Source organism: Schistocerca serialis, chromosome 3 (genome assembly GCF_023864345.2).
Source record: "Schistocerca serialis cubense isolate TAMUIC-IGC-003099 chromosome 3, iqSchSeri2.2, whole genome shotgun sequence".
Lineage (NCBI taxonomy): Eukaryota > Metazoa > Arthropoda > Insecta > Orthoptera > Acrididae > Schistocerca > Schistocerca serialis.
In genome coordinates, this window is record NC_064640.1 from 85,673,631 (window position 1) to 85,688,025 (window position 14,395).

Genomic DNA, 14,395 nt, shown 5'->3' on the forward strand with positions numbered 1-14,395 from the left:
GTGACAGCCATAATCCTGAAGGCTGTTGATTAGTTATCATAGTGGGAAGACTTAAGTTAAATACATTACAAGGCATTCTTATTTCATCCAGTATCTTACTGTTGATACTAAAACAACGGTATACTTAATATATACTATTTTCAAAGATGAAGAGTTTTTAAAATATATAATAACAGCACTTTTAACAATTAAGCGCATATTACTGTGAAAAGGGTAAATTTGCAGAACAGAACATGGAAACTTATCATGTTAGCAGCCATCAGGTAGGCCCTCCTGTTACAGGTTACTACTTCCTCCACTCCTTCTGGAAGTACTACTGTAAAAGGGAAGCGTTAGTGTTGAGAGTTTACTGCAGCAAGTTGCAGTTTTGAACTGTGCTTTGTGTGCAGCTAAAAGATAGTCAAATAGACACCAGGAAATGTTTCTTCATTATATGTGCAGTGTTTTTCACTTCAAAAATACATTTTTTGTTGTTAAACAAACAAATATAATTTATCATTATGTGAGAAATGGACAAGCTACAAGTGCTGCACTGACCGCGGCATTTGTTCGATATAATTAACCACTCAAAGGGCAAGAACCAAGTCACCCACATGTATAGGATATGTGCACAGTAACAAACAATAAAAGTATAATATGGCACATATCAGTGCTGTGGACATAATGACAACTGACAAGCAGCACCAAATGACAATGAGGCGAAGAGTGTAGGGAATCTTTGAATAACATGATGGACAGCTCTAGCAAAAAGATGTGACTAAGGGTAGTGTCAAATCATGCATTAATGTATGACAGCACTGCACACACACACCACACACATTTGGGGAAGAAGTGGTGCTTCACACTTAACTAAACATGCAAGTGGGCTTTCAGTTGACTTTGTACACCTTCCTGGTGTAAAAAGTCTTGAAAGTCTCCTTCACTTTGCTGTGGGATCCTAACATCAACATGAATCAATATTTTGGTGATCTAACTGTCCACCATCTTCAGGAGAACACTGCTGGTCCTGAGTCCCACTGAAAACTGATGCCACGGCTGCAAATCATCATCCTACAAAGACCTACATACTGCACACAGTGCATGCTCAACCCATCACAGACATTATTGATGATAAATTGATGGGAACAGTACCTACTGTAAAATATACTCTCACATATGTCTTGCAAAATGACCCAAGACTGGGCTGGTGGCATCACCCTTAGTAGAGCACCGGCGGCAACAATACATCGCACTCAGTCAGGCTGGCCGCACCAGAGAACGTCCTTTTTTGATGTGGGATAGCACAGGATTCCATGTCCTGCCAAGTGGAAAACTGCTGTCTCTATTAATAAAACTGTCTGCCAATCTAATTTCAATTGCTTCTTTATAAACACTGTTCCAAAGACTGGAAGTGTTGCCAACCATTACAGTCTCATCAAATTTCATTCCATGTCTCTCGTTTAGGCAATGAGCTGCTACCGTCGATTTTTTGAGCTGTTGTAGCCTCGTGTGATGGCGATGTTCCACGCACCTGTCCTAAACTGTGCAAACTGAACAGCCGATGTAAGCCTTCGCACACTGACAAGGAATTTTATATATGCCAGGCTTTTTAAGCCCCAAATCATTCGTCACAGAGCCCAGTAGTGCCCTAATCATCATAGATGGGCAGAACACTCTCTTCATGTCAAAATTCCTTAAAATTATTCCAGTCTTAAATGATATGCCCTCAGCATAAGGAATAAAGGCCACAGACCTATGTTCCTTTTCATGCACCTCTGAGTATGGTCCAAACTCCACATCCAGACACATCTGCTTCCCAGAGTATCTATATTCCTTAGAAACAGCCAGTGCAAGTTCTTGGGTTAAACTGTTTGCGTCGGAAAAGGCATATGCTCTGTGTACCAGAGTCCAAAGCATGCCTGGCATGGTGGATGGCAATTCTTAGTATGCAGATACTGTTCAGTGTGTGTTGGCTTTCGGTGAATACTATGTCCCAGAGTACCATCTTGTTTTTGTAAACCATGATGTCCAAAAACAGAAGCCTCCCATCACTTTCAACCTCCATGGTAAATTTAATTAAGGGATGAAGACAGTTGAAATGATTAAAAAATCTGTTGACAGCATTACATCCATGATGCCAGATGAAACAGGTATCATGTATGTATATTTTGAAGCAGGCTGGTTACAAATCTGAAGTCTTCAGTGTCGTATCCTGACTATGGGAGTTGAACTGTAGCCACTCTGTCATTCTATTCTGCAATTCTGCCATTAGATGAAAAATACATGGACGTTGACACATGACAATAAAGCTTCTCCAAACAATTTCAAGGGCTTTCAACTGTCATGGAGGTGGGAAAGAGCAGCACCATAGTGGATGAGTGACTTGTGACAATGCATAAACAATGAGAGTGGTGCCTTACATATATGGGAGTGCAACAAACATATCAGACAAGCAGTGTGCAGGGGGCTGTAACAATAGTGGTTGTTATGCGATCTTATGTTTTCCCAGTGTCTTTCTAACTTGTAGAATTCTCTGGTGTCCGGCCAGGTCACATTGTAACTACTACACAATACTTCAGCAAACATATCTGTTGTCATCTTCAGGTGGTCCCAGACCACTTGAAGATGGTAAGTCTGTTGGAGTAATTACAATATGACCTAGCCCGGCACCTAAGAATTCTACAAAATAGTGGCTGTGTTTACAATAAGTATCGGCATGGATATTTTGGAAGCTGTTGGTGAGACTGAACAGCTGCAACCAGTAGTAGACAATCACCTGAAGATAATGTTTATGTCTGCAATCTATTCAGAAGTGGCCAAACCCCTGTAAAGATCAAAGGGAGAAGTATAGCATCTGGAAGGGATTTAAATGAAATCATTAAATGTATAGGCCGGACAAGTCTTGCTTCAATCTGTCCAACAGCAATTGCTGCCTATGTCTCAAAAACTATGATGGTGATAATAATATAGCAGCATGCATAGTTGTGCAGCACAGTAAACAGAAGCTAAGTTTGATGATCTGGAAAGCCACTGGATACAACATGTGATCTCAACTCCTATATGTTGATGGCGGCTTCATAGCCCAATGCACTGCTTCCATATCAGACAATTGCCATGCCAAACTGGTCGTGAACCTGACTTCTCTCCCAATCACCTACATCTCAGTATTTGAAAAGGTCTATTACTGCAGAAATCTTTCTTTTTCATCATTTACCAATCCAGTCTAGAACACAGTTAAGAAAAAAAGTGTTATGATTCATTATAAGCACACATAGCAACAAGAAGCAATTGGTTATAGTAATGGAGAAATTAAGCAGCAACATGTGCTCCTTACTACAGTACATGGTAGGCCACTAAAACTACAACACCATGAAGACAGCATGAAACAAATCTCAAAAGACAAGATGTGCACTACTTACTTCAACATGGAAACAATTAGCATTTTAACACAACTACACCAAGTAGGTAGGAATAATGCCATATACATTCTGCATATAAGTCAGCATCTATCAGCACGTGTTGGAATTCGACAGTGACAGAAGATCTATTGAGACTGCGGTTTTCTGTTCTGTCATACTGTTGCTTGCATTGGTCGAGAGCACACAATTGTTTGAATATGAAATTAACAGGTTCAGGAGGGCCATACTCAACACCATACAGGATCTCAATGGCCCCACATCTACATCAAAACTCTGCAAGCCACCTGACAGTGTGTGGCAGAAGGTACTTCTGGTACCATTACCTGATCCCCATTCCCTGTTCCATTCACATATGATGCATGGGAAGAATGATTGCCGGTAAGCCTCCGTATTAGCTCTAATTTATCAAATTTTCTCATTGTGGTGATTTTGCAAGACATATGTGAGGATATTTTACAGCAGATACTGTTCCCAGCAACTAGCCATTAATAATGTAGTAGTACAGTAATGGAATTTTTTCCTATGTATGCATAATAGATTATATTTATCTATGTTCAAGATCAGCTGCCAGTCCCTGTACATTCATCAATCCTCTGTAGGTCCTTTTGCAAATTGTTACTGTCTTCTGGTGCTACTGCCTTGTTATAGACAACTGCATCATCTGCAAACAGTCTTGAAGAGCTTCCGACACATGGTACTAGGCCATTTATAAACCGTGTAAACAGTAATGGTCCTATCACACTTCCTTGGGGTAACCCAGAAATTACCTTTAAATCTGTCAATTTTGTTCTGTTAAGAGCAACATGTTAAGTTCTATATGCCAGGAAGTCTTGAATTCAGTGGCAAATTTGTTGATTTTTATAGACAAGATTCTTGTTCTCCAAAAACATCATAATACATGAGCATAAAATATGTTCCATATTCTACAACAGACTGACATCATTGATATAGGCCTATAATTATGGGCATCTGTCCTACAACCCTTCTTGTAAGTGCGAATGACCTGCACTTTTTTCTGTTGCTAGGAATCCTTCCTTGTTCCAGCAACCTACAATAGTAATGTTAGAAGCGGAGCAAATACTTTCACATAATCTCTGTAGAATCTCACTGGTATCTCATCTGGTCCTGATGCCTTCCCACTACAAAGTGATTCCATTATCAGTTATCTCAATATCTGCCATTTTGATGTTCTTACAATTGTTGAAAGAGGGACCATATTGGCAGATATACTGTATGCTCAGTCATGCAGAATTGTACAGTCATGTCATATACCTAGAAGTAGGAAGTAGGCTTGTTTGCTGCATGGCACACAGTGCAACAATGGAGCACCACTGACTTTCAGCCACTATTATTACTTCACTTGTCACAGCAACAGAGAGAGACATGCTGACAGTGGTGCGACCAAAGACAACACTGTACACAGGACTGGCACTTTGTTGTCTTTTCAGGTGAGTCCCTGTTGTAACATACAGCCTTGCAACAAATATATATGTATGTCTCTGACCTCTGAGGAGAATGGTTGAAGATTGTATTTGTCACCACAATACAGGCCCAGCACCTGGTGTGATGGTTGGGAGTATTACTTGATACACAACACAACCATCTCTAGTTTGTTTAGCGGGTAATCTGGACAGCAGATGTTACATTTCTGACATGCTAGGGCTAGTGGCTATGCCCTACATTCCAAGTCTCCGTGATGTTATGAAGTTTTTAAACCTGGTCAGAAAACTGGTACCAAATGTAGACATGAAGTGGCTCAAAAAAAAATCATTGCACCAGCATAAGCAAAGATCACCATCCACTAATGACACTGATGTTTTTGAAGCTTGCTTTACTGCTGATACTTCATTATCACCACCTGGAGAGCCACCACCAAAGCTTCAATGGACCAGCAAAATGGCTTCAGTGAGATACATAAACCACAAAGTTATGAAAGCCCAAGGCACCAATATTAAGGTAACTGCCACAGATGCTGTTGTGAGCCAAGTAGATATTGCTTAAATACAAATGGAAGAGTGCCAAAAATGTAAAGATATGGGCATCTTAACTTTAGATTAAGCTTCAAACTTCAAGCAATTCCGCAAGTGAAGTTCAAATTTAAGCCCTGAGCACAAACAGCTGGACTATTGGAAAAAAAACGGCTAAAGAACTCAATGTTTCAACTAAAATGGTGAAGAAGAGCTCAATGATGATGCAAAAGCTCAATGATAAAGTAAAATAAAATTTCCTCACTTTTTTTTGAAGGCAATGGGTTTTCTTGCTTATGCCCAGGGTGAAAAGATTCACTAGCAGAAATGCCTGCTCCTTTGTAACCTGAAAGAATGTTCATTCAGTATGTGTATGCGCAAGTCATCAAAATGTCAAATTAATGCTGGCTTCAGCAAACTTCCACCGAAGATGACTACAAGCATTTGATGAAAAAAACTGTATGCAGTTTGGAATCAAAATATTGTATGCTGCAATGTTGTGGGGAATGTAAAGGAAAAATACAACTAGAGGCCGTCCTCGAAGATGACCCTGAAGAGACAATGGAATACAAGTAATGGGCTCATACTGACAGACACATATTAGAGACATGTTAGAGAAGATTTCATGGAGGCACTGATTTTGGAAATTACCGGTTTAAGAAGCCGTCACTTTGTGTCAAAACACCAAAATTTTTACCTTAAGCAGCTAAAAAGAAATCTTGCAGAAAATGAATTAATTATATTCATGGATTTTGCTGAGCATTATTCATTTGTTGTTCAAGATGCTGTGCAAGGATTTCATTGGGAGAATAGTCTGGCCCCATTACATCCATTTGTTGTCTATTCTGGTGGCAACAAATGTCCGTGTATTACCATTTGTATGATCAGTGACTGTCTCTGTCATTATACCATTGGTGTCCACACCTTTCAAATAAAGTTAATAGCATATTTAAAGACAGTAATTGAAAACATTAAGAACATTTATCATCTTAGTGATGGTTCAGCTGCTCAGTATAAGAATTTAAAAAATTTCATCAATTTATGTTTGCATGAAAAGGATTCTGGCATCAATGCCGAATGGAATTTTTTTGGAACAAGCTATGGTAAATCACCTTGTGATGGTACTGGGGGAACAGCAAAAACACTAGCAGCCCATGCTAGTCTGAAAAGGCCCTTAGATGACCAAATACTGACTTCATATAATTTGTTCAAATTCTGTAATGATAGTATTCCAGACAAAGTTATTTTATGCACCAAGAGAAGAAATTGAAGAAATTCAGCCTGACCAAGAAACAAGGTGGGACATACAATGTCTGGAACAAGAGAAAATCATCAGTTTAAACTAATTAATTGTAATCAGCTCAAAGTAAGCAGAGTTTCCAATGATGCTACAGCATTCACAGATGCTGCCTTCAAAGCAGATGAATAAATTCCAGTAATCTCAATTGCAAGTTTATAACCAGGACAGTATTTGCATGTATGTATGACAGTTTTTGGCGGGTTGGAAAAGTGTGTGAAGTTTCACATGAACTACAAGGTTTCCTCCATCTTTTTTAAGCACCCACACGGTTCTGGTCTCCCTTCAACTCACCAACTCCTGAAGACACCTGATGGACTCCTAACCAACATATTTTCATGACTTCAGAAGCACCACCATCACCATCATCATCATCATCATCATCATGAAGAAGAAGACAATACAGTTATCCACAATCTGCCTTAACAAAATTGTTGAACTGTTTAACCAAAAATGGAACTGACTCTTTAGTATTTTTGTTTTGCAAACTTGCTGTGTTGTGTACTATGCTTGCTTTTATGGCCTGTGTTAAATTAATGTTTGAACAAATTTAATTATGGGAGTTAATGAGCAAAATATTTCACTTTTCAATCTCCTTGAAGTGCTAAAATAATAACTTTTGAAATGTATTTTTACTCATCAAAATGGAAGACCTAGAAATTAAACAATATAGCTTTTAAAGCTTAAAGGACGCTCTTTTCAGCTGTGGCAAGAAAAAAAGGGTTGAACAACACAAAGGTGAGATATTGCCCCCTAAAGATAACCTAAAATTTGCACACAGAAAATTTTGACCAACTTTGCAGATGCATATATTTTCATCTAGGCATCCAATGTTAATTAAATTTGTCCATATATAGACATCATAGGTAGGTATAACCCTCTAATGTCTTGTAGTTACTGGTTCAATTTTTTAGCCACTTTAGAGGCTTGTATCTACATTTACATGTGGCTTAACATCTTATTTTTCCCAGGTGTGGTTCAGTATAAAAAGTTTCCTCTGTATATTAAACAAATGACCAAATATCTGATAGAACTCTAAAAAAAAGCATAGCAAATGTGGCACATTTCCACCTTCATATGTGATGCAAAGATGAGTAGCCTCTCTTTAAAAGCTCCTAAAAATTAAACCACTGAAGATATTGCACTGAAAATTGGTATATAACCATCAAAGACCACATAAAACCATCAAACCAAATTTCATTAGATTTGGAGATGGTTGAGTGGGGACCCCTGGTCCCCTTGACGTGGGGTTGGGTTGTTTGGGAGAGGAGACCAGACAGCGAGGTCATTGCTCTCATCGAATTAGGGAAGGACAGGGAAGGAAGTCGGACGTGCCCTTTCAAAGGAACCATCCTGGCATTTGACTGGAGCGATTTAGGGAAATCACGTAAAACCTTAATCAGAATGGCCAGACGCAGGGTTGAACCGTCGTCCTCCTGAATGTGAGTCCAGTGTGCTGGCCACTGCGCCACCTCACTCAGTTGACATGGAATGACCCTTTTGTAAGTTGAGGAAATCTGCTATCATGTGACACCAAAGTACAAAGACCTTCCTGATGGTAGACTCCAGTCGTAGAAGGTAGCCTGTTGTGATTTGGACCTTCAAAGTTTGCACTGAAATGGTGGAAGCAAACTTCTTGCTTCCAGACACCAACAAAGTCAGTGATCAATGGTCGATCACTCTTCTGGGAGTTCGCATGTGATCGCCATTAAAATGATTGGTCTATAGTTGTCTATATTGTGAGGTCTGTATAAGGTTTTGATATTGGTAGAATGATAATTCTTGTCCATTGGGTGGAAAAACTCCCTCTTGCCAAATCTTGTTATTAAACATCATGAGACTTTGTTTGCTATAGTCACTAAGGTGGTGAAACACCTGGTTGTGTATGGTATGTGAGCCTGGAGTGTTATCTTTTCATTGTACTAGTGCACCCTTTGAATTCCTAGCATGTACAAGGAGCATTATATGTCTCTACCTATCAGATGTTAAAAGAGAGCATGCTATATTGTGTTGAAATTCAATGTAGAGTAAAATCTGGGTGAAAATTTTTTGAAGTTGACATTTTGGCAGAATTGCCAGTAATTTGGCTATGTCAAAGTGCTTCTCAGTCTAAAATCCATGTATTTCAGCTGGAGCATACTTCACAGTTTTTCCCACACCTGGGCATGTGTTGCATGTGCAGTCACTGAAACAATGTATAGTTCGCAACAATCTCACTTCCATTGTTTTATTAAATAACGTGCTTCTGCTCTTAGCCATTAATATAAAATTAGATTATTAGTGAAGGGTTTCTCCTTAGTCACTATCAAGCTTTTTGTCCATTTGTGATGGCCTCGCCCATTTCTTGATACCAGCATGGTATAAAGATGTGTCAAGATGGTCCAGAATAATAGGTTTTGCATTATATGTTGCTAAGGTAATCACAGTCTTTGCTTCTTGCACTATCTTGTCAATGTTCCTTTCCTTGGGCTATCATGACACAGGCTTCAGACATCTAGGTATCCCAACTGGCTCTCTGTAGGGACGACCTTGGAATGACCAGAATAATAGGTTATCTACTGCATTACATGCAGTATAGGTAATCACATTTGTTGCTTCTTGCACTATCTTGTCTATGTTCTATGTGCAGAATAGTAAGTTATCACAATACTTACTGCATAGATAGTTACAATCATAGGTTCTTGTACTACCTTGTCTGTGTTCTTTTCTTGGGATATCATCATATAGGCTTCAGGGCACTAGGCAACATAACTAGCTTTCTATAGGGACCACTTTGGAACGTGGCATTGATAAAATGACGGGGCACTGATAGCTGTTGCAAAAATCACTGTGGACACACCATTCTATCATAGAGAGGACAGCAGAGTGATAAATCAATTGGGGAATAGGTGCCTAGACTGGCGGTAAAATGCATGTGGGTACCTGCATTAATTAGACAAAGATTACAATCCATGAGGAGCCATTCGATTAATTGACCTATGTTATTTGTATTCTCACTGCTAAACAGATAATTGTGGGCACCAAAATCATCCAGCTGGATAATAGGGAGGGTAACTATTGTAATAGTTCTTTCACCTCTTCATAAGATACACCCCTACTTGGCAGAATATATAAGTTGCAAATCGTTACCACATTAGGCAGTTGGATTCTAATCACTACAGTCTCGAGTGTGGTGTTAAGAAGTACCTGTTCACTAAATGTGGATGATAGACCAATGTGCAAATGCCACCTGACGCCCTTATTATGAAACTTTGATTGTGCTCAGATAACTGAACTTGTTAAGACGACTGCTTGCAACAGGCGGGAAATCCAGGTTTGAGTCTCGGCCCAGCACAAATTTTCATGTATCTTCATACCTAATTTACCTAATGTCAGAAAGATTCCGCAACTGTGAATAAATTTTATATGTTACTAAAAACATGGTAGTTTCTGGTTAGTGAGTGGTAAACTACCAATAACTGTGATTCCTACAGTGCTACACATACAGTGGAGAAGAGGGACACTAACAGCTATTGTTCACCCATGTGACAGTAATAGCTGCAACAATTCCATTGTGTCATTGTTAAAAGAGGGGGTGTTAAGACGGCAAAAGTGAAAGGCAGTTTCTTTAAGTCGCTGTTCCTGTCTTTCTGTATGACTGGTATAATATCCATATTTACATGTAGTTCTTCTATAGGAAAGATTTAAGGCTGAGCAGTACCAACAAAGACGTTTTTTATTTACATTTTCTTTTCTTTTCTTTCTCTTTCTCTTTCTCTTTCTTACTTTCTTTACAAGATTTTAATTCTTATGACGGTATGTGGGATTGTACATCTGGTTTAATAATGAAATTCAGAAAATGCTGAAGCAAAGGCTGTTGCACTCTTGGTTCAAAAGAGGACACACAAATGATGACAGGCAAAGATTAGTAGAGATTAGTGCGTCTGTGAAAAGATCTATGCGCAAGCATACAATGCTACCACTGTTATACCTTGGCTAAAGATCTGGTGGAGAAGCTGAAAAAATTCTGGCCTTATGTAAAATCGCTAAATGGGCCTAAGGCTTCCATTCAGTCACTTGTTGACCAGCCTGGTTTGGCAGTAGAAGACAGCAAAAGGAAGGCTGAAGTTTTACATTCCTCGTCTACGAAATCATTCATGCAGGACTATCGTACAAATGTATGATTGTTCGACCATCATACAGAGACCTACATGGATGGATAGAGAAAAATGTAAGGCAATGTGGATGAGTAGGAAAAAAACCTGTAATGTTATGATACAGTATTACCAGTATCACACCTGACACAGTCACGTCATTTAAATACCTGGGCATAATGTTGCGAAGCGATATGAAATGGAACAATCATGTGAGAACTGTGGTAGGGAAGGTGAATGGTCAACTTGAGTTTCTTGGGAGCATTTTTGGAAAGAGTGGTTCACCTGTAAAGGAGACCACATATAGGTTGCTAGTGTGACCTGTTTTTGAGTACTGCTCATTTCTTTGGGATCCAAAACAGGTTGGATTGAAAGAAGACATCCAAGCAATTCAGAGGTGAACTGCTAGATTTGTAGGTTCGATCAGCATGCAAGTGTTACGGATATGCTTTGGGAGCTCAAGTGGGAGTCCCTGGAGGGAAGAAGACATTCAATTCAAAGAACACTACTGAGAAAGTTTAGAGAACCAGCAATTGAAGCTGACTGCAGAATGATCCTACAGCTGCCAACATATATTTTGCATAGGGGCCACAAAGATAAGATAGCAGAAATTAGGGCTCATATGTAGTTGTTTTTCCCTCACTCTATCTGTGAGAGGAACAGGAAAGAAAACGACTAGCTGTGGTACAGGTACTCTCTGCCATGCACCATACAGTGGCTTGTGGGGAATGTATGTGGATGCAGATGGGGAATAGGATGATGATCAGACCATTCTATGGTCTTCTTTAACCTTTCTCCCAGTGATTGTTATGTATAGGTGGGTCAGATAAAATACAGGATGAGGATGTCCCAGGGAGATGACCTTCTCTCTGGTGATGCCAAAGGAGGATGGAGAGCCTCTGGCTGCATCAGTTGAGGGGTAATGCATTGACAATGCATGGGTGGGGTTGAAGGTAGGTGATAACTTTTCCTTCAGAAGGTTTACAACTTTCTTCAGAGGAGGCGCTAGTTGTAACTTTTGCAAAATTTGTCATCATATCTACTCAATGAAGCCGTTCATATTTTTTTCATGCTTCAATGTATGACTTGTGATTGAGGTCTTAGTTTCCTCAGTTTTCTTTTACTTTCTAAAAATTGGGCAAAGTTATGACCAGAAATGGTGGTGGATCAAGCAGTTTGTGCAGAGAGGAGATGATTCACAAGGGTGACCACTGTGAGGAGTTCTACGACAATTTGCAGAGATAGGTTCTAAAGTACAGCAGGATGATATGTGATCAATACAGAAACACTAGAAGAACCTCATGAGTGGTGGGAAGTATTGTTTAACATCACATCTATATACAATTAGCTTTACTTTTACTGGTAAGATGTGTCCTTCAAATGCTAATATGACTGCACCTTTGTCAAATGGTTTTCCTTGGGCACTCTCTATACACATCATACAAAATGGATGCTGCAATGTTACACATTTTCTCTGAGTTCTTCATTAGATTAACGCATTAGACCTCTGCGAAAGATAATACTCTGAGACTTATTAAGGCTTTTGTGTGGGGTAATAGTGACAAGGATATCTCCTAGCTTGGTACAGGTTTGGAGCACTTGAGGTTCCTTCAGTCACTGCTTTAATTAATACAAATAAGAAGAAGAAAAAGAAGAAGAAGAAGAAAAGATACTGTTCACTGCCCAATAAAAGGAGTACAAAAATTTGAATCCCCTACACTAGCTATTAATTTTGTGGTTTTCAGTATTACTTATATTCTCTGTACCTTGTATAATGGCAATTTATTTCTACCATTTTATCTATGTATTATACCACAAATTTAAAAGTTGTAGATTTAATTGTTATCTAAAAAATGTACATGATACATTCTTATCATCTCTCACACCACTTTATTTATTATACAACTTGACAAGATATACATAATAGCGTGACTAAAACACAGTTTTAATTTATTTATCCTCCAAATTTCCTACAATTCAAGTTATGGGTTAATTCACTACTGGATGTGAGTAAACTGAGTAAATGTGTGTGCTTCACATTCCCTAAATTTCAGGCTACGGGTCAATTCTCTAGTGCGTACTAGGAAGAGTGAGTGAGTGAGCATATGTGGTGTGTGGTGTGTGTGTGTGTGTGTGTGTGTGTGTGTGTGTGAGAGAGAGAGAGGGGGGGGTGGTTTTTTTTTTTTTTTTTTTTTTGGGGGGGGGGGGGGGGGCGGAGCACATGCATGCGTCAGAGAGAATACAATTGCAGAGCACATACACTACCGGAAAAGTTGTTTAATTGAGAAGATCACATTCATCTTACAACACAAGAGGATCTTTATTCTGAGACTAAAAAGAAAAAAACCATGCAATTAAATTCTGGAATATTCAGTACTCTTTCATTTTTTCCCCCAATTTCTTCAAAAAGAAGAGAGTTCAAACTCCAAATAAATGAGATTTAGTGCCATGTATTCTTGTCTCTGGGATCATCCCAAACCCTTCGCCTTGTGGTGAATTGACATTAGATATGTATTTTAGTCTTTAAAATACGAGTAAAATGTAAAATGAAATTCTCATTTCAAAAGTTTGAAACACTGACTCATCAAGTTACGAAAATTCTATGCAGGTCAACATTCATGAAGTTTGGGGTATGAAATGAAATATTAAAAAAAAGAAAAAGACGCAAGATGGTGGGAACTCACTGGGAAGTGACAAGTAACAGATGTTTCCACACATCATGCAACTCCTGTAGTTTACAATGAAGTGGTTAGCGAGCTGACTGTATTAACATTCCAGAAGTGTCAAAACTGGACTGGTGTCTAGCAAAGGAACAAACAAAGTTTAGCACACTGTCAGTGATAACTTCATATGAGATTGAGGCTAATTCAAGTAAGGATTCAGGAAGGAGACAGCATAGGCTTTGCAGAAAACAACATCCTGGCGTTGAACTGAAATGTATTTAACAAAACTACGGAAAATCTAAATCAGGATATCAAGACAGATATTTGAATCCTACTCCTCCCAAACACGAATACAATGTCTCAATTACTGCATCACCTCCTTTGGTGATAGATGGTAGATTTGAGTGCTAGTGCACTGACTGGAATTCATTAACATGCTCCTTGAACCACTGTTATGCACAATTTTGGCATTGAATTATGGATGAATGACCAATTGCAATTCACTTTCTATTCACGTGTGGAGTACGAGAAGAATGATAGCTTAAATGCCACTGTGTGCATGGTAATTAATCTTGTCTTCACGGTCCCTTAGAGAGCAAAACATAAGGGGTTCTTTTATATTCCTAGATTCCTTGCTTAATACTTGTACTTCAAACTTTGTAAGTAGGTTTCCGTAGGATGGTTGCTATCTATCTTAAAAAATATGCGATTTTAGGTTTTTCAACATCTTTATGATGCTCTTCCATGGAATAAAGAAAACTATGATTATTCTTGCAGCTCTTCTTTGCATACATTCAGTATCCTCCATTAGTCCTATTTGGCACAGGCTTGAATAATAGTCTACGGTGAGTCACATGGGCATTTTGTAAGAAATCTCCTTGGTAGAGTTACTGCATTTCCCCAGTATTCTACCAAAGAATCAAAGACCACCACATGC

The 14,395-nt window shown here is 38.9% G+C and overlaps 1 protein-coding gene across 1 annotated transcript in view; it reads right to left on the bottom strand.

Moving 5' to 3' along the window:
* Window positions 1–14,395, bottom strand: part of LOC126469749 (protein phosphatase 1 regulatory subunit 37) — a 242,527-nt gene that overhangs the window by 22,564 nt on the left and 205,568 nt on the right. The gene's annotated exons all lie outside the window — the stretch shown is intronic.